At 42.2% G+C, this 22,433-nt stretch overlaps 1 protein-coding gene across 1 annotated transcript in view; it reads right to left on the minus strand.

Annotated features, from left to right (window-relative positions):
* Positions 1-20,568, minus strand: part of PPP1R13L (protein phosphatase 1 regulatory subunit 13 like) — a 53,439-nt gene extending 32,871 nt beyond the window's left edge. The window contains exon 1 of the mRNA XM_063431755.1: positions 20,147-20,568. The gene's annotated coding sequence lies outside the window, so the exon portion shown is untranslated. The remainder of the gene's footprint in view (positions 1-20,146) is intronic.
* Between the last annotated feature and the right edge of the window lie 1,865 nt (positions 20,569-22,433).

Below are 22,433 nucleotides of genomic sequence, written 5' to 3' on the forward strand. Positions count from 1 at the left end.
GGTAGCTGATGAATCTGCCTGATAGCCACTAGAGGGAGTGAAGCACCCAATGTGTTGGATTCGGTCCTGTGATGTTTGATGTCAAACATGATGTGATGACGTGATGTTTGATGTCAAATGCTCTTCATGAGGGTAAGTAAAACCCTCTAAGGATAAGGGGTAAAATACACTCTTACCTGCAGGAAGCTCGGTGTGCCAACAGGCCGGGGAGCCGCTGATTGGCCAAGAGCGTTTAGTTGATGCACTCAGCCAATCATTAACCCCATTTTCACAAAACTTGCTTGGAAAAGGTTGAAAATTTAGAAGCCAGATTCCGCCCTGTGGGGTAGTGGACATCACCGCTCGAGGCAACTTAGGGGAATCCAAAAATCACCATGGGCTGCAATAAGCCACAACTACACAAAGTACAGTGGTAAAATGTCAGTCTTCTATCAGCCACTATATGAAAACCCCTGTCACAAGTTGGATTGGAGTCATTCCAAATTAGACTGTAGCTTAAATTAGTACTCACAATGTTAAAATGAACATACATCAAACAATATATACATCCATGTGCGTCAAAATCAGGGCTTGACAAATTTGCTTGGAATCTAGGAGCCAGAGACATCAACGCCAAAAATAAAAATTTTAAAGGGACACTATAGTCACCAGAACCACTACAACTTAATGTAGTAGTTCTGAAGTCTATATCCTGTCCCTGAAAGCTTTTCAATGTAAACATTGACTTTTCAGACAAAAGGCAGTGTTTACATTGCTGCCTGGTGACACCTCTAGCGACAGTCACTCAGACGACCACTTGAGGTGCTTCCTGGGTCAGCGCTTCACACTGTGCAGCACCTATGTTAAAGGAACACTATAGTCTCCAGAACAACTAGAGCTTATTGAATTTGTTCTGGTGAGTAGAATCATTACCTTCAGGCTTTTTGCTGTAAACACTGTCTTTTCAGAGAAAATGCAGTGTTTACATTACAGCCTAGTGATAACTTCACTGGCCACTCCTCAGATGGCTGCTAGAGATCCTTCCTGGGTCATGGCTGCCTAAAATGCATCCAAACATTCAGTGTCTCCTCCCTCTGCATGCAGACACTGAGCTTTCTTCATAGAGATTCATTGATTCAATTCATCTCTATGAGGAGATGCTGATTGGCCAGGGCTGTGTTTGAATTGTGCTGGCTCTCCCCTTGATCTGCCTCTTTGTCAGTCTCTGCCAATCCTATGGGGAAGCATTGTGATTGGACCAGGCTACCACTTCTGATGATGTCAGCAGGCAGTGGGCAGGTCTAAAGGAAACAGGGACAAAGCCAGCAGCTCCAGACTTGAATACAAGTAAGAGTCTACTATATTTTTTATCAAAATCCATACAAACTGAACTTTACTTTTAACCACTCAAAAACAAATTGAGTTTTTAGATTTAGAAATCTATATCAAGGATAGACAATAATATACTAAGACCTTCAGGAAACCCAGGGATTGCAATAGCTTTATCCCCGCTAGTAGCCAGCATGAAAGAGCATGACTAAACAACATCCCATTTAGCCAACTCAGGGGGGTAAGAAGGAATTGTTCAGAAATGCATGTTTTTGTTTTTTTTAAGGCAAATAGAGGAAATGAACATTTTTTATTGAAGGTCTATCAGGAGGACTTATTAGATAATTTCATGGACTGGCCACTGGCAATTCCAGTGCACACTATGGTTCTTCTGCTTTATCTTCTTTTATAGATGGGCAGTTCGGGTCACCAAGTAAGAAATCTTTCTATACGGTCCCTTACCTGTATTGGTACGCATGTGGTTGTATGTACTGAATAATCTATGTTAATTTCCATTAGGAGTACTGGATGAAGCTAAAGTCTTATTGGAAGTGACTGCAGTCCATCTTGTGACAGAGTTTCTGTGTAGTGGCTGATACAAGACTATATTTACAAGCACTATATTTTATCTAGTTGTGGCTTATTACAGCCATGATATATTTGGATATTTATAACTGGACATATTAAAGTATTTCACTATTTTAATTTTAATTATTATTATTATTATTCATTTTGTTTGTACCACTCTCCAGATGCTATGTTAACGATGGCCTTTTTTTTTTTGCAGTGCTTTTTTTGTTTTTTTTTTTGTATTTGTGTCAAGGAGTGCCCAGAATCTAAATCAACAGCCGTTAGGAATTCCTTTAAATGATTTGTGTCTCAAGAAAGTCAGGTGACATGCAGTCAATTTAAAAACAAATGAATCTAGCATCAATATGTGCAATTTTACAGAAAAATAAAGCACTTAACCCCTTAAGGACCGGACTGTTTTTGCGATGTTGTACATTTGCGACCAGGCATCTTTTTACACTTTTGTGGTGTTTGTGTTTAGCTGTAATTTTCCGCTCTCTCATTTACTGTTCCCATACAAATTATATATTGTTTTTTTTCAGGACAAAAGGGGCTTTCTTTACATACCATTATTTATATGATCTCATGTAATTTAATTTAAAAAAAATGAAAAAATATGATGAAAAATTTAAAAAAATACATGTTTTTTTACTTTTATGTGAAAAATATTTTACTCATCTACAAAAGCGAATGAAAAAAACTGCTAAATAGATTCAAAATTTTGTCCTGAGTTTAAAAATACCCAGTGTTTACATGCTTTTTGCTACTTTTTTGCATGTTATAGGGCTATAAGTACAAGTAGGATATTGCGGTTTCAAAACATATATTTTTAAAATGTATCAATAGTGACATTGTAACACTATTATCTGTTATAAATTGCTAAATAACACCCCACATGTACATATTTTTTTTAAAGTAGACAACCCAGGGTATTCAATATGGGGTATGTCCAGACTTTTTTAGTAGCCACTTAGTCGCAAACACTGGCCAAAGTTAGCGTTCATATTTGTTTGTGTGTGAAAAAAGTAAAAAACTAAATTGAACGCTAATTTTGGCCAGTGTTTGTGACTAAGTGGTTACTAAAAAAGACTGGACATACCCCATTTGCAATACCTTGGGTTGTCTTCTTTTGCAAATGGTATGCCATCATGGGGGTAATTCTCATTACTGGGCTACCATACGCTCTCAAAGGCAACGTAACCAACCTGGCCATTTTCAATGTAAAAATATTTGACCCATATATTTGACCCTGTAACTTTCAAAAACGCTATAAAACCTGTACATGGGGGGTACTTTTATACTCAGGAGACTTTGCTGAACACAAATATTAGTGTTTCAAAACTGGAAAATGTATCACAACAATTATATCATCAGTAAAAGTGCTGTTTGTGTGTGAAAAATGCAAAAAAAAGTCACTTTCACTGACAATATCATCGCTGTGATATGTTTTACTGTTTTGAATCACTAATATTTGTGTTCAGCAAAGTCTCCCGAGTAAAACAGTACCCCCCATGTACAGGTTTTAGGGTGTCGTAGAACGTTACAGGGTAAAATACAGTGACAGCAAATTAAATTCTCTGGACTTTCGGCTTGGGTTGGCAGGTAGGTCCCTTAACCCCTTAAGGACCAAACTTCTGGAATAAAAGGGAATCATGACGTGTCACACACGTCATGTGTCCTTAAGGGGTTAAATTGCAATCAATAAAATAACTTAATTATGTAAAAATATTACATAAATACGCACGTAGAATTTAAATATATATGCATATTTATATATTTGAAGTCTACGTGTATATTTATAGAATTATTTATGTAATTTTGTATATGGACATATGAATAGTTCGTATTCTTTTTATTTATTTATATATATATACATAGATATATATACAATTTCATTCTAAGTGTATTTTGATATAAATATATATATATTAATATCAAAATACAGTTAGAATAAAATTTCGTATAGATATATAATTTTTTTTTCAATTTTTATTATTATTTTTACATGTTTAATTTAATTTAAATTACTTTTTATTTGTATTTTATAATAATATATATATAGTTATTATATATATTATATATATATACACGTGTGTAATTTAATTATAAGTGTATTTTTATATTAATATATGTACATATTAATATAAAAATACACTTAGTATGACATTATATATGATATATAGACATATATTATATAGGTATAATATATGTCTATATATCATATATATATATATATACACATATATAATAATCATTTTTTTTATTAACTATAACTTTAATTTTTTTTTTTGATTTTACACTTGCAGGGAGACTGCCTGTCAGCACAGACAGTCCCCCTGCAGGCAGACACATGGACACCTATTGTGACCATGTGGTCGCCCTGTTGGGCGATCACATGGACACCTATTGTGACCATGTGGTCGCCCTGTTGGGCGATCACATGGCCACAGGGGTCCTAATCCGCCATGGGGAGACTGTCTGGGCTGCAGGCAGTCTCCCCACACCGGGAGCACCGCCGATCGCCGCCGGGGGAACGACGGCGATCGGGTAAGTACCTCTTAAATTTAGGACGGTTCAGGACCGTCGTCGGTCGGCAAGGGAAAAATGCCGATGACGGTCCTGAACCGTCCTGCGTCGTTAAGGGGTTAAACAGCAAATGTGAACATTAGCAGTCCTGCACTTGCATTGTGCAAAATGCCACACTGGCCAATCAGCATCTCCTCATACAGATGCACTGAATCAATGCATCTCTATGAGCTTTCAGAGTCTCCATGCAGTGCGTGGAGATGCTGAACGTAGGTGTTGCACAAGAAGCACCTCTAGTGGCCGTCTGAGTGACTAGTCAGTAACATGAACGCTGCCCTTTCTCTGAAAAGGCAGTGTTTACATGTTTAAAGTCTGCAGGGACATGCTATATACACTAGAACAACTTCATTAAGCCTCACAAAAAAGCTGAGTTTTAACAATGCTGCGCCCAAAGTACATTAAGATGTAAATGAACAATTCACATTTTCTGTTTAACAATTTAGTAGATAATCCCCAAAGAAAATCCCCAAAGAAAACATGCATGTATTTTCTATTTTTTTTTTACATGTTTTCTTTGGGGGTATATGAAGAAAATCCCTCTTTCCCCACCACACACTTAGAGTCTGTGCCAGGAAATACACCCATCTCAATGTGATGCCTCTGTGCTGAAGCAGTGAATGCCCATGTTAGCTTCTTGCCTATTCTGCTCAATGAGCTGTAGTATAAGAGATATAGGGGAAGGCTGGAGTGCACCAACACAGCACACTCTATGGAGCCAAACAACGCTTAATAAGCCTTCCTAGCTGTCTGAGTGACAGTCAGGGAGGTGTTTCTGTCCGAATTATAAAAAATGCATTTGATTGAAATTTAAAAATCGGTCTAGAAAATGGCCGACTCAAGACATTGCAAGCGGGAGTGCTTGATATGCCTGAAGTCAGCGTCCCTTTAACAACTGGAAAACCTACTTGAAAAGCAGGTAATACTAAAGACTGAAACTAGGGGTTTACAGACAACAGCAGAGTTTTAGGGTTCAGCACCCTGAAATTTGTCAATAAACTAGCAGTAAAAGGAATGCCATCGCAGAATTCATTTAATTTATTACATCACTGCTTTCTTGGAAAACCAAACAGAAGTTTTAAAACTGGCTAAGACGATAATCCCTTAACTGTTACACGTCACAGTCCTGATTCATGGAGTTTCTACAACGAAACTTTTGTTTTGTTTTAACTTTTGCTTTAACCCTGTGTGCCAGGGAATTTATATATTTTTTAATTTATTTTTTAACGCTATGCATGCTGGGGGACAGGGCCTATTTTGAGTATTTTGTCATATTTCTGCTAAATATACCAAAAAAGATGCATCAAGCTTTCTTTTGATACAGAGAGATATTGAGGTCATGAGTGTCACTATCCTGATTATTCAAATCCCTTTTCCCATGATTCATTTGTAACTATAAAACTATGGCAGTTCAGGAGTGAGTTTGCCTGTGCAGAGTCCCTACCAGCTTTAAGAACGCTCGTAAACGCACCTCTTGTCATGTTGCAAACCACCTGACCAAGCAGAACGGGTACTGTAGTCTGCAGTAACTGGGAAAATGAAATGCCTGATTAATTGCCAGTTAGGATTAATTGCCTTATGTAATTAAAAAAAAAAGTATATGTATAATGAGGCCCTTATGGCTTTAATAGGAGTTAATGAGTTTGTCCCATGACAGACATACCAGGACAATTTAATAGATCTCCACTGAAATGTTAATCATGGATTAGTGAGAATCTAACAATAGCAATTTGTATTCAGACATCCAAATAACTACAGCCGTGCCATAAAGAGTAACAACCCATCACAGGCGGATTCTGTCATTGGAATCCAGTATCGTGTATTCTACAAGTGAGGCAGGGGGAGCAGTTGTGACACATGTGCTGGGTGTGATCAGACTAAGGAGACTGTGATATAGTGCAAAAGATTCAGATTCTGGAACGTTTGACACGAGAGTAGAGTGTGAGCACTGTCATAAGTGCAGAACAAATAAATTTCAACAAGGATAAAATCTGAGTTTTGCAAAATTACAGTGGAACAGTGGTAACGGCAGGGTTAATTACAGTGGAACAGGGGTAACGGCAGGGTTAATTACAGTGGAACAGGGGTAACGGCAGGGTTAATTACAGTGGAACAGGGGTAACGGCAGGGTTAATTACAGTGAAACACGGGTAACGGCAGGGTTAATTACAGTGAAACAGGGGTAACGGCAGGGTTAATTACAGTGGAACAGGGGTAACGGCAGGGTTAATTACAGTGAAACAGTGGTAACGGCAGGGTTAATTACAGTGGAACAGGGGTAACGGCAGGGTTAATTACAGTGGAACGGGGTAATGGCAGGGTTAATTACAGTGGAACACGGGTAACGGCAGGGTTAATTACAGTGGAACAAGGGTAACGGCAGGGTTAATTACAGTGGAACACGGGTAACGGCAGGGTTAATTACAGTGGAACACGGGTAACGGCAGGGTTAATTACAGTGGAACACGGGTAACGGCAGGGTTAATTACAGTGGAACACGGGTAACGGCAGGGTTAATTACAGTGGAACACGGGTAACGGCAGGGTTAATTACAGTGGAACACGGGTAACGGCAGGGTTAATTACAGTGGAACACGGGTAACGGCAGGGTTAATTACAGTGGAACACGGGTAACGGCGGGGTTAATTACAGTGGAACACGGGTAACGGCAGGGTTAATTAAAGTGGAACACGGGTAACGGCAGGGTTAATTACAGTGGAACACGGGTAACGGCAGGGGTTAATTACAGTGGAACACGGGTAACGGCAGGGGTTAATTACAGTGTAACGGGGTAACGGCAGGGTTAATTACAGTGAAACACGGGTAACGGCAGGGTTAATTACAGTGAAACACGGGTAACGGCAAGGTTAATTACAGTGAAACAGGGGTAACGGCATGGTTAATTACAGTGGAACAGGGGTAACGGCAGGGTTAATTACAGTGGAACACGGGTAACGCCAGGGTTAATTACAGTGGAACACGGGTAACGCCAGGGTTAATTACAGTGGAACACGGGTAACGGCAAGGTTAATTACAGTGAAACACGGGTAACGGCAGGGTTAATTACAGTGAAACAGGGGTAACGGCAAGGTTAATTACAGTGAAACAGGGGTAACGGCAGGGTTAATTACAGTGGAACAGGGGTAACGGCAGGGTTAATTACAGTGGAACAGGGGTAACGGCAGGGTTAATTACAGTGGAACACGGGTAACGGCAGGGTTAATTACAGTGGAACACGGGTAACGGAAGGGTTAATTACAGTGGAACACGGGTAACGGCAGGGTTAATTACAGTGAAACACGGGTAACGGCAGGGTTAATTACAGTGAAACACGGGTAACGGCAGGGTTAATTACAGTGGAACACGGGTAACGGCAGGGTTAATTACAGTGGAACACGGGTAACGACAGGGTTAATTACAGTGGAACACGGGTAATGGCAGGGTTAATTACAGTGAAACACGGGTAATGGCAGGGTTAATTACAGTGGAACACGGGTAATGGCAGGGTTAATTACAGTGGAACACGGGTAATGGCAGGGTTAATTACAGTGAAACACAGGTAATGGCAGGGTTAATTACAGTGAAACACGGGTAACGGCAGGGTTAATTACAGTGGAACACGGGTAACGGCAGGGTTAATTACAGTTTGGGGGGAGGCATTGGGTAATAATCCAAAACATTCTGGAACAAATTAAACAGTAGCATTCAGTGTGAAGTGTTAATAAAATAAATGTGAATATTCTTCACTCTCTTAGTAATTATTATAATTGGCTTTAAAACATATTTGTCATCCAAAAAAATTGTTGGGTGTGGCTTAAATAGCACAATGTGTGATCTTGACATTGTACTAGAAAATGCACAAATAAAAAGATACTTTGCCTTAGATCGTCATCTATAGATCACCCATCTCACACACACACACACACACACACACACAGTTTTACATGCCGATATGGGGACTCCAGCCCAGGGCCAGATTAAGAGCACACTGGGCCTGGTGCTGACAATTATGAGGGGCCTAATTACAGAATCTTATCGACCAAAATCACTAAAACAGTCATACCTCTCAAGCGTCATGTATCTGATGGAGATGGTGTTGGAGGGAAACTCAAAGCATGTAGCTATAAGAAAACACATACTCTATGCTAATTTCTTTATCTAATTTATGCTTTCATCTTTCAAGTAAATCCATACCCCCTAACAGCAGTGTCCAGTGAAGCAGGAAGTCAATCGGCGGGGTAAAAGGGTGGGTCACTGACGTAAATCACGTGACCAGAACTGCCAAAAGGGGCGCACATGCCCAAAAAGGGGGCATGTCCAAAGAATTGGAAGGCCAGCCTGGCATCAGTGTCCCTATGTATCACAGTGTCAGTATCCCCATGTCGCCCAGTCCCCTAGTGTCTGTGTCCCTATTTCTCCCAGTGTCCCCATGTCTCAGTGTGTACTAGGGGACACAGAGACATGGCCATGGGGACACAGTGAGACATGGGGACACTGGGAGACATAGGGGCACTTGTGGATACAGACATGGGAATATTGGGAGACATGGAGACATGGGGACACAGACATTTGGGGACACTGGGAGAAATGGGGTCACAGACACTAGGGACACAGACATGGGGACACAGACATTTGGGGAAACTAAGACACTAGGGACACGGAGAGACATGGGAACACAGACACTGGGAGACTAGGGGACAATGTCATAGGGAAAGACATTGGGACACTTAGACACTAGGGACACTGGCTGGGAGGCATGGGGACACAGAGACATGGGGGCACTTGTGGACATAGACATTTGGGGACACTGGGAGACATGGGGACACAGACACTGGGAGACATGGGGACGGGGACACAGACACTAGGAGACATGGGGACGGGGACACAGACACTAGGGACACTGGCTGGGAGACATAGGGACACTGAGACACTGACTGGGAGACATGGAGACACTAAGAGACATGGGGTCATAGACACTGGGAGACTAGGGGACACTGAGACACTAGGGACACTGGCAGACATGGAGACACTGTGTACCTAGTGTCCCAATGTGTCTCCCTATGACTCACAGCGTCCCCATGTGTCTCAGCATTCCCACGTCTCCCAGTGTCCCCACGTCTCCCAGTGTCCCCTAGTGTTTCAGTGTCCCCATGTCTCCCTGCTGCCTTTCCCCCCATCCTTCACTTACCTGAGCTGTAGTCTGTCTCTGCAGGCTTGGAGCTGCTGTCTGGACTCTCTGTGCTGTATAGCTGCTCCCCCGCGGGTCAGTGAGTAGAGAGAGGCAGGGAGATGCTGTAACTTCCTATCCCTGCCTCTCTCCACACACAGTGACTCCTACTGGCCGGCGCTGGTATTGCAGAGTAATCTCCGTTTATACTGAGGAAAATATTTGCATTTGTATTGCCAGTATTACTACAATACATATCATGGCCAGGCAGCCTCAAATACCGGCTGTGCCTTAAAATACCAGTCAGGTGGCAAACCTAAGAGTAGTGTGTGTAAAAAAAAAAAAGTAAAAAAAAAAAAACTTTTTTTTTTTTTTTTAAATGGGCCTATTCCATTGGCCTAGGCAGCTGCAGCTCCATCAGCCCCTATGTTAATCCGGCCCTGCTCCAGGGCTAGGGCAGTGGACTTCACAGGAGTTTTATTTTCTTCTGATAGTAGGAGTACCTGTAGGAGTACTACAGTAGGAGTGCCTATACCTCGTTATAGCTCAATGGCTAGTGCCTATACCTCGTTATAGCTCAATGGCTAGTGCCTATACCTCGTTATAGCTCAATGGCTAGTGCCTATACCTCGTTATAGCTCAATGGCTAGTGCCTATACCTCGTTATAGCTCAATGGCTAGTGCCTATCTAGTTATAGCTCAATGGCTAGTGCCTATCTAGTTATAGCTCAATGGCTAGTGCCTATCTAGTTATAGCTCAATGGCTAGTGCCTATCTAGTTATAGCTCAATGGCTAGTGCCTGTATCTAGGTATAGCTCAATGGCTAGTGCCTGTATCTAGGTATAGCTCAATAGCTAGTGCCTGTATCTAGTTAAAGCTCAAAAGCTAGTGCCTATACCTTGGTTGTGCTCAATGGCTCATGCCTATATCTAGGTGGAGCTCAATGGCTAGTGCCTATATATGGGTATAGCCCGGTGGCTAGTGCATATATTTAGGTATAGCTCAATGGCTGGTGCCTATATCTAGGTATAGCTCAATGGCTGGTGCCTATACCTAGGTATAGCTCAGTGGCTAGTGACTATATCTAGGTAGAGCTCAAAGGCTAGTGACTATATCTAGGTAGAGCTCAAAGGCTAGTGACTATATCTAGGTAGAGCTCAATGGCTAGTGCCTACATCTAGGTATGGCTCAATGGCTAGTGCCTACATCTAGGTATGGCTCAATGGCTAGTGCCTATACCTTGGTTGTGCTCAATGGCTAGTGCCTATACCTTGGTTGTGCTCAACGGCTAGTGCCTATACCTTGGTTGTGCTCAACGGCTAGTGCCTATACCTTGGTTGTGCTCAATGGCTAGTGCCTATACCTTGGTTGTGCTCAATGGCTAGTGCCTATACCTTGGTTGTGCTCAACGGCTAGTGCCTATACCTTGGTTGTGCTCAATGGCTAGTGCCTATACCTTGGTTGTGCTCAATGGCTAGTGCCTATACCTTGGTTGTGCTCAATGGCTAGTGCCTATATATAGGTATGGCTCATCTTTTCCCCAATTACTATCAAATGTAAGACTTGGAACACCCATAAAAGTTAGACACAATGCAAAGTTTAGATGCAGACTGAACAACTTTTACTAGAAAGCTGCTTTTGACAGTGGGTATGGGATATATACCATGTTCCTATAAAACAAGTAATGGGGCACTAAGACTGGAGCATGGATTTCCAACCCCTTTCTGGTATGGTGGGAGCGCACTGCAGCAATGCTGAGGATTTACAGCACCCGCAGTAACTTCAAAGGTTGTGATCTGTTTATTTTCTATATTTAAATCAAATATTTATAAAACGCATTCAAATAAAGGAAGTCAAGTCCCAGCCTGGCGTGTCCTTTTAACCTAGATATTTAGGGTTGGGTATTTCATTGTGACTGTAAAGGAAGAGAACTTCGCTCCTTTAATCCCAGCCAATCCACATGCGCTTCCTGACAAAGCAACTGCCCTGATACTTTGTTTAATGGGGTTAGTTCTTATAGAGAAAGAAAGCACAGGACACACCTGAATAAACCGATTGCCAAACATAGGAGGATGCAACGGTGCCAAGTGCGTTCAACTGGCAGAGCTCAGAGACGCCCAGTATCACCCACTAGATAAAACAACACAACTTAGTGAATTCACACTGTACCAAGTTACAGAAAATACCGACACGTTCTAAGTCCTTTAATCACTGACCGGTTTCAGCATTCACTTGATTTCATAGACATACATGGAATAATGTCCACCGACTCTGCTAATTCATGTCTGAATCTTAATCTCTCTTCAAAATAGCCATTTATTTATAATTTATTTATTTATAAAATATTTTAACAGGAAGGATACATTGAGATTTCTCTCGTTTTCAAGTATGTCCTGGGTCCACAAATCATTGCATTGTTACAGTTAGTGTACAATAAAATACAAAAACAATATTAATATACAATATATACAAAATTTAACATAGAACAGGTAGGAAATATATAATCAACCATGACAGGTGCATTCTGTTTTGAGGTATGTAGAGAGGGATCTCTTAAAGGACTTTAAGCTTAGGGAAGATTTTAATTTGTGCGGGAGGTCGTTCCACAATTGCGGAGCTCTGTAGGAGAAGGAGGATCGGGCTGCTTTCTTTTTGTATTGAGGTAGACTAAGTAAAGTGTTGGTACTGGATCGGAGGTTATAGGAAGTGGGAACAGCCGGGGAAAGCATTGCGTTCAGGTAGGGTGGAAGTTTCCCAGAAAAGCTCTTAAACACAAGGCTGGAAAGATGAAGGGTGCATCTGGATTCCAGCAACAGCCAGTTTAGTTCTTTTAGCATGTCACAATGGTGGGTCCTGTAATTACATTGTAGCACAAATCGGCAGAACGAGTTATACAATGTATTGAGTTTATTAATGTGGGATTGCGATGCAGATGCATATACTACATCCCCATAATCAATGATTGGCATCAGCATTTGCTGTACAATCTTTTCCTTTACTGTAGGGCTTAGGCAGGATTTGTTTCTGTACAGGGCACCTAGTTTTGGATAAAGTTTAGACGCAAGCTTTTCTATGTGCAGGCCAAAAGATAGATTGGGGTCTAACATCATACCCAAGTATTTGAAAGAGTGGACTGCGGTCAGTGTGCCATTTGAAATTGTTTTGATGGATAGGTGGGAATTGTGTAATTTGTTTAATTTAGGTACTGTTCCAAAGATCATTTCCTCACTTTACATACTGTTCAACAGGATCAGGTTAACTTTTCTCAGGTTCGAACAATATATCTATGCAGGTGTCTGTCTCCTGTTTAGAGTAAATTATCGCAGTCCTCAAATTTAGAAATTTCTCAAGTGCAGTAACAGTTTTGGCCACTGGGTGGTGGCACTTGAACTGTTAATAGTGCTACGTTTTATAAGAAGAAGAAAAAAAAAAAACAACAGGACATTTCACAAGATGGCAGCTCAGCAACAATGAAAATCGTCCAATAGTCACAGATTTGGAGGGACAGTCCCAAATTCAGGCTAGGTTCCCGCATCTGGTGCAAGCTGGATAATGTCCCCCACAAAGTGTGAGTGCATCATTAGATGCATTCAGTTAATTGGAAAATAGCTTTAGCAGAGCTCTACGCACAGGCAGTCTGTAAGGAGCCAAATACAGAGGCTGTACGCCATCTTGGCATACATTCATTCCAGGCTGGCAGCCACTCCCATCCAAACACGTGTATGTTAGATTAAGATTGCAAAGTAAATCGAAGAGATATTTAGCCCACGAGGATTCTTATATGGACATGAAATTTAACACAACAGGGCGTGTTGTAATACACATGGTGATCGTTGTAATGTAAAGAAAGGCAAGGCTCTCTTGTATTCCAGCTGTGCTCCTTTTGAAGAAGAGGGGCAAAAAAGTGAAAGAGAAGAAATAACATGGGGGGCATAAACTACAGCTCCTCCAAGTTTGCACGTGGCCTAGGTTAGTATCCTGGCTATGTGCATTGGTCGCTGGAGCCATAGAACGATGAGAGCTCAGCACGTTGTTCATATGTCACGTATAACATGCACAAACCTGATTGGAATAGATATTAGGCAGTCAGAAGAGCACCATCGCCTTTGCTATTACATAGCTCCCAACATTTCAAATGGACAAAGAGGGACACTTTAATATTAGGGGTGTGAGTGGGGTGTGGGTGCTGTTCTGAGACATTTTAGGTGACTTAATAACAATGTATGCAAGTAAAAATGTAATTTATAACAATAACAATGTATCTTATTTACACAGACTGATTTCTAAACACATTTATTGTAGTTTAAAGACACATCACAGGGAGTATTACACACTCGGACACACCAACAATATGGAGCTCCTAGAAAGTGGGAAAGAGTGATTTGAGCACGATATAGGGACTCTCCCTTCTAACTTGGGACACTTGAGAGGCATGGAATTATTGAAAGGTGTGATGGTGCCAAGTGTGACCCTTTCACCCGACTGTGTGTGTAAGCGTACATCTGTACTTCTCGTCTGCGTAGGACATCGATCCAACAGCTTTGTTTAACCCTTGGAGTGCTCAGAGTATCTGCATAACATATCTATCACACAAATATCAAATGTTACCTAATATTTCACAAGCTACATATTTTTAGCAATTATAAACCTGTCCAACAGGTTAGATAAATTATTAAAGCTCATCTTGAATTTGTCGTATGGTATGCGGTTGCTGTAAAGCCGTAGATTTGAGAATTTACTTAAATCAGGTTTTTTGACAGTTTTTAATGTTTTGTTGAGATTTCAGACACTGAACTAAAAGCTGGCGCCAAGCCGAGGGGAGGTAATTCAAACAAAACCCATTCATCAGCATAAACATAAATGTGCTAAAAAGACAACATATAACTGCAAACTGCAAACAGAATCATGGCCTGGAAATGAGAGACAGTTGTTTCTGCCTGTACTTATTTGCATATATTTTTTTATATTATTTTTCGTTTTTAAGGGCATTATGATATACAGGTATAGTGGGTCATATTAATGACAATCCGATCACAGATGCACAAAGATGGCTGTGGAAGAAAATGTCATGTGCATATTATATTATAACATAAAGGCTATATCCATTTAAAAAAAAATGTTTACACTTGAAACTTATTTAAATTCAATTTTGAGACCTTAACCGTCAAACTGGATAACTACTCACATTTTTTTTATTTATTCAGCTTGGCCTATTTTAGACTAAAACTTATAACGCGCTTTGAATTCCAGGCAATTCACTTTAATGGATAACTCAAATTCTAAACTTGTATAAAACAAAATTAAAGTACGCTATATGGTTTATGTATTAAACCATAAAACAGACTGTCTGTCACCATCTGGTGTCTTAGCATATTTTACAAAGACCTTTGATGGCGACTTAGCGGCTTGCAGTGGACAGCTGGTGGGAGGTAAGTTTTACTTACCTGAAACAGTCTGTCACGGCCAACACCATGCCACCATCCGGTAGGTCCTCCTTAGCTCCTAGCACTGCATCTGCCAGGAGCTATCTACCATCAATGCTGTACCCATGCACATGCCTCGGGATAGAACAAGAATGTCTATGGGGGGGATCCCGCAAGAGATTAAATAGACAATGCCTTTTTCCTCACAGCTGTCACCCGTAACAGCTAGAGTAAATGAGAAAACTTGTAGGTCCACCTTTTGAGACCTGCCTGTGAATTCTTATTCGGTGAAGAAGACCCCACAGGTAAATCCTGGATAAAACGATTCATCCAGGTATGGACCGAGGGATATTTACTTAAGACAAAGAAAGATGTATGAACATATTTTTGCACAAATCTAATGGGCAGTGACATTTAAAGAGACAGTCTAAGCACCAAGATCACTTAAAGGGACTCTATAGTCACCAGAACAACTACAGCTTAATGTAGTTGTTCGAATGTATAAGCATGTCATTGCGGGCTTTTTAATGAAAACACTGCATTTTCAGAGAAAAAGCAGCGTTTACATTACTGCCTAGGAATACCTCTAGGGGCAGTCAGTCAGACGGCAACTAGAGACGCTTCCTGTATCAGTGCTGCACAATGAGCAGCACTGATATTCAGCGTCTCCATGCTTTTCATGGAGGCACTGAACATTTCTCATAGAGATGCATTGATTCAATGCAAATGCATCTCTATGAGGAGATGCTGATTGATGCAGTGCTGCGTTTTGCTGCGCTTGCGAAATAGCCCCCCAAGGATTTCCTATGGGAAAGCATTAGATTGGCTGAGAATGTCAATTGTGATGATCTCAACCAAGGAGGCAGAGAACACCACTGCAAACATGCATGGTGCTGGAATAAAGGTAATTTAATTACCTTTATTACAAGAGGGGCTGGTGGCCTAAACTGCATTTTTAACACAATAGTGAAAGGAATACACAATTGTTCCTTTAATCTTAATTAAATGATTTTGGGGTAGAGGCACAGCTCCCGCAGCCTTGCATATAAAAATTGTACAGCTTCTGAAAGTTTATGTGGCTGTTGAGTGCTGTATGTATTCAGTGCTTCTAAATGAAAAACATTGGCTTGGCCGATTGCTGTGACAGTCACGCATGTACTGTGTGTTAGCAATATATTTTTTTTAATATAAAAAGCATCTTATTGGACACGGACAAGAGGGGTTTCAGGCTGCAGTGAGGAGTATGTCCAAACTCTGAAATTAAAGTTCAATGACATCTGCCAAGAAATATTGCAAAATTGAGGGGTTCGTCCACTAAACAGTGAATTCTGTTGTATTGAAAGCCATAATGCAAAATTTCAAATTTCAGGCCTCAAGCGCTGCCCTTGAGAATTTTTCCAAGCCAGCTATCTTGGTCTATGACATGCCATTCTCAACAATTCAGGTTAGTGAATAACCTTGACAGCTATGAAGTGCCTTAGCACAGTGCCTTAGTACAGATAGGTACAGGTCACATGGAATCGGAGAGAACAAAGGATTCCGAACATGTTTACCAAGAAGCACTGGTTGGGTTGGGGAGAGAAAAGTAACTTTGATTTGATAATACCATATTTCAAACGTCACGAAATTCAACAATTGTGGCATACAAACAGTTAAAGACAACTTGGATTGGAAATCCAGTAATTTCACATTAAATCATCTTTACTCAACATTAAGAGCCAAGTAGATCATTTAGAAATTATATTATATTATTTTTAAATCTCCGCTGTGGTGTATTACCAAACTCTATAAATTATTATGTACACATACACATATAAACTCTGGTCCGTCTACTTTAACAAATATTTATTCAGAGACAAAACAACAACAACATACAAAGAATTACATACAATCTAACTAACTAAAACAACAACAACAACAACAAACTAACTAACAATAACAACTAAATCTTATAAAATCACCAGATCCCACTCACAGTTCACCATGATAAAAATTAGCCCATGTCTGCTTAAGGGTCTGCTTAGTAGCACAGCCAAGAAGGAACGGGGATACGGGGAAGTGGTTATCTCTTTCCTGACCTGTAAAGGTATTGAATTACTAAATTACCATATCAAAGGTAAAGCTTATCCCACTGTGAGAAAGGCATACATGAGCTTGGTCACATGACCCCTGGTCACCATATTAGTTTGATGACAGAATGTCACCACATCTGCTAGTATCACTATCATCCATAATGCAGATCCCCAGCTGCAAATCTACAATCAAAGTCTCCAGGCACAAAATGTAGGTATTCTTCTTTTGGATCATAATATCCGTCAGCCTTAACTTTTTTGCCAACTATAAACAAAGCATCATTTCCTGATCCATAGATCTGAAGAAAGTATTCCGCTTTTAATCCCTTTTATTCCCAATGTGTCATGATTGGCCAATGTAACCAGTGCTGTGACACACATGCCAGTCTTGTCTCCTGCCAGGAAACAATAGTTTACTTAGAGCAGAGTATCTTCATCCATTTAGTAACATGGCCAATATAATTATATATTTCCTGTCTAGACAATTTCATACATCATATTTATTGACTGTCTATTCACATGGAGAGCATTACGGCTTCTTTACAAAAGTTGTGAAAAGCTCTGTTTAGTAAAATATTAACTGTATCCCAGCAAGGTGTGCCACCCACTGCAAAGAAAAATATACTAAACTGGCATTTATAGGGTTGATAAGGCTTTCTTGAGAACATGATTTCCTGTAGTTAATCTCTTTATTACACCTTAACCCCTTTGCTGCTGGACTCTAAAATATTCACCATAAACCCTCTGTCACAGAGAGAGTCGGTCTTTATTCTGTGCAGACCCCTGTATTACGGAGCAGCATTCTCCATAGAAGGCATCATTCCCTATAACCCCTCTCACCCGGCACAGCAGCATCATTACCTGTAGCCCCTCTCACCCTGCAGAGCATCATTCCCTCTAACCCCTCTCACGCTGCCTAGCATCATTCCTTTTAACCCCTCTCACCCTGCCTAGCATCATTCCTTTTAACCCCTCTCACCCTGCCTAGCATCATTCCCTCTAACCCCTCTCACCCTGCAGAGCATCATTCCCTCTAACCCCTCTCACCCTGCAGAGCATCATTCCCTCTAACCCCTCTCACCCTGCAGAGCATCATTCCCTCTAACCCCTCTCACCCTGCAGAGCATCATTCCCTCTAACCCCTCTCACCCTGCAGAGCATCATTCCCTCTAACCCCTCTCACCCTGCAGAGCATCATTCCCTCTAACCCCTCTCACCCTGCAGAGCATCATTCCCTCTAACCCCTCTCACCCTGCAGAGCATCATTCCCTCTAACCCCTCTCACCCTGCAGAGCATCATTCCCTCTAACCCCTCTCACCCTGCAGAGCATCATTCCCTCTAACCCCTCTCAACCTGCAGAGCATCATTCCCTGTAGCCCCTCTCACCCTGCAGAGCATCATTCCCTGTAGCCCCTCTCACCCTGCAGAGCATCATTCCCTGTAGCCCCTCTCACCCTGCAGAGCATCATTCCCTGTAGCCCCTCTCACCCTGCAGAGCATCATTCCCTGTAGCCCCTCTCACCCTGCAGAACATCATTCCCTGTAGCCCCTCTCACCCTGCAGAACATCATTCCCTGTAGCCCCTCTCACCCTGCAGAACATCATTCCCTGTAGCCCCTCTCACCCTGCAGAACATCATTCCCTGTAGCCCCTCTCACCCTGCAGAACATCATTCCCTGTAGCCCCTCTCACCCTGCAGAACATCATTCCCTGTAGCCCCTCTCACCCTGCAGAACATCATTCCATGTAGCCCCTCTCACCCTGCAGAACATCATTCCCTGTAGCCCCTCTCACCCTGCAGAGCATCATTCCCTCTAGCCCCTCTCACCATGAAGAGCATCCTTCCCTCTAGCCCCTCTCACCCTGCAGAGCATCCTTCCCTCTAGCCCCTCTCACCCTGCAGAGCATCCTTCCCTCTAGCCCCTCTCACCCTGCAGAGCATCCTTCCCTCTAGCCCCTCTCACCCTGCAGAGCATCCTTCCCTCTAGCCCCTCTCACCCTGCAGAGCATCCTTCCCTCTAGCCCCTCTCACCCTGCAGAGCATCCTTCCCTCTAGCCCCTCTCACCCTGCAGAGCATCCTTCCCTCTAGCCCCTCTCACCCTGCAGAGCATCCTTCCCTGTAGCCCCTCTCACCCTGCAGAGCATCCTTCCCTGTAGCCCCTCTCACCCTGCAGAGCATCCTTCCCTGTAGCCCCTCTCACCCTGCAGAGCATCCTTCCCTCTAACCCCTCTCACCCTGCAGAGCATCCTTCCCTCTAACCCCTCTCACCCTGCAGAGCATCATTCCCTCTAGCCCCTCTCACCCTGCAGAGCATCCTTCCCTCTAACCCCTCTCACCCTGCAGAGCATCATTCCCTCTAGCCCCTCTCACCCTGCAGAGCATCATTCCCTCTAGCCCCTCTCACCCTGCAGAGCATCATTCCCTCTAGCCCCTCTCACCCTGCAGAGCATCATTCCCTCTAGCCCCTCTCACCCTGCAGAGCATCATTCCCTCTAGCCCCTCTCACCCTGCAGAGCATCATTCCCTATAACCCCTCTCACCCTGCAGAGCATCATTCCCTCTAGCCCCTCTCACCCTGCAGAGCATCATTCCCTCTAGCCCCTCTCACCCTGCAGAGCATCATTCCCTCTAGCCCCTCTCACCCTGCTGAGCATCATTCCCTATAACCCCTCTCACCCTGCTGAGCATCATTCCCTGAAGCCCCTCTCACCCTGCATAGCATAATTCCCTGTAGCCCCTCTCACCCTGCATAGCATAATTCCCTGTAGCCCCTCTCACCCTGCAGAGCATCATTCCCTATAACCCCTCTCACCCTGCAGAGCATCATTCCCTATAACCCCTCTCACCCTGCAGAGCATCATTCCCTATAACCCCTCTCACCCTGCAGAGCATCATTCCCTATAACCCCTCTCACCCTGCAGAGCATCATTCCCTTAACCCATGTCTTGCCAATTAACATGCTAAGCAGTGTATGATAATTTAACCCTTCTCATGCCAGGTGTCTGAGAATCCAGCCTTACCTTGTTGAATCAGTGCAGAGTATGGCAGTGTGCCTCCATTCACTGGGCGTTCCTCCTCTCTCTCTCCTTCCTGGATTCTTTCACACTCTTTCTTTCTTTCTTTCTTTCTTCTTACTTTATTTTCACGCTATTATTCTATAAACACAGAAAGTTAATCCCAACCTCTTCTCCTATTCCCCTCTCTTTGTTCACTCCTCCTGACTTTTGGGTGGGTTGTTTTTCTTTTTTTATAACTGTCTTCTTTCTTTTACCAACTTTCCCTCTTAACTCCCCTAAAATAAGTCTATTTCTGCAAGTGATTCTCCTCTTTCCTCAAACTACCCCCATCTCTCCCTCTTACCCAGCTCTTCTTTCTTTATTTTCCTCTCCCTCACTTGCCCTGGCACTTTCTCTTCTCTCCCAGCAATGTTCCCCTCACTTTCCCTCACCCCTCTCTCCACGCCCCAAATTCCAAGACACAGGCAGGTATCCCTGGCCTCATACAGGTGGGGCAAGCGCAAGTCATTCTGGGAGTTGTATTTTACAAGGTTCTTTCAGATCGTTGGCATCCAAAGCAACTAGTAACCAAGAGAAACTACAACTCCCGACATGTTCTGCGAAGACAAGTAAACTACACCTCCCGTCAGGCATAGAATGTTGGCAATCGAATGTGGAATGTGACAACCTCCTGTTGAATGCATTGTTACAGCTCTTAGTCATCTATCGGTATACTGATAGCAGAACTATATATAAAGCCAGTGAACCTACAGTGATCGACAAGATTCCACAGCAGGCCTCTGTGTGTTTTTGTATAGTTGTAATAGGCAGACACAGACAAGATGATGGAATGTTGCAGAATCTTAAATACTTTTTATTGGATTAACAGATGTTTGGGATAACAAGCCTTCTGAAGCTGCCCCTGACTAACACATACATAGCAATACTGTACTCTCTGCTAGCCTAGTAAAAAAAAATAAAAAAAAATGTAGGTTTTAATGCAGAACAAGCCACACTATACCTGCAAGAGGTAAGGGTCAGGGTTTTTTTTTTGTGTGTATTTATTTTATTGACTAGTTTTCCTAAAGATAAAATAAATAAGCATAAAGGAGATGGGACACGAAGGTCTCCAAAAACGTAAGACATGGAAACAGTAGATTGAGATGCGCAGGTCTGCATTAAACAAAAGCAAAAGGGGCGCGCGGGCCCCAAGAAGAATTGTATCAAGTCAGGAATGCAGGGTCATGAAAAACCGAGGCGCCATGATATACTGCACTGCGCTACCCTCCCAGGATGACAGCTGCAAGAAAGGAAGGAAGATGGGTTACCAAGGAATGGGGATGGAATGCTCTTAACAGTTTAATTGATGTTCTTTCCTGAAGAAGGGAATTTTCAATGATATTAGAGACTGGGTGAGAGTACAACGGAACAGGGAAGGGTATTCCACATGAATGGTGAAACCCTGGTGAAGTCTTTAAGGAGAGCATCAGAGGTAGAGAACAGACGAAGGTCTTCGACAGAGCGCAGGGACTTTGATGGGATATACTTGTATATTAGAGAGGATAGGTAGGAGCAGAGATATGCAAAGATTTATAAGCAAGTACCAGAATTTTAAACTCAGCTCTATATCTTACAGGAAGACTTTTTTTTGGTGACTGCCAGAGGTATGAGAGAGGTAGTAGGTGCGGGTGGACATGAAGATGAGCTTTTCCGCAGAATCCATTATAGACTCTAACAGGGCAAGTTGGAAACGCGTAAGGCCACTGAGAAGCAGATTGCAGAAGTCATAAAACAAGATTAATCTCAATGTATCCTTCCTGGTAAAATATTTTATAAATAAATAATAAAAACCTTTCGCTGTGACAGTGGTGATGTAGAATTATTAAAAATCTTTATTGCACTTGTATTGAATTATTGTACTAACTCCATTTTAACCTCATACCGTGACAAATCCTCCATTTTGTCCTCCTAACCTGACTTCTTCATTCCTCCATTTTGTCCTCATAACCTAACTTCTTCATTTTAAAACTACATTACATGACAGAATTTCCCAGCACATCTAACAATGGACAAAGACTGTATTTTCTATTAAGACATGACTAACTCAGGAACTGCTGACTTTCCCCTAACTTGCAACATAGTATAATTTGAAGGCCATGAGAACACAGTAGTAATGAAATGTTCTATTCATAAGAGACCTTGCACCTGGCCACGAGATCTGAGATCATTGACCGTGTAAAATGACGCTCCAGACCCCCTTGTCCCCACCCGTGTCCAAAATAATACCACCTCTTGGTGGGTGGGCACGGGA

This window comes from Pelobates fuscus, chromosome 9 (genome assembly GCF_036172605.1).
Source record: "Pelobates fuscus isolate aPelFus1 chromosome 9, aPelFus1.pri, whole genome shotgun sequence".
Classification (NCBI taxonomy): domain Eukaryota; kingdom Metazoa; phylum Chordata; class Amphibia; order Anura; family Pelobatidae; genus Pelobates; species Pelobates fuscus.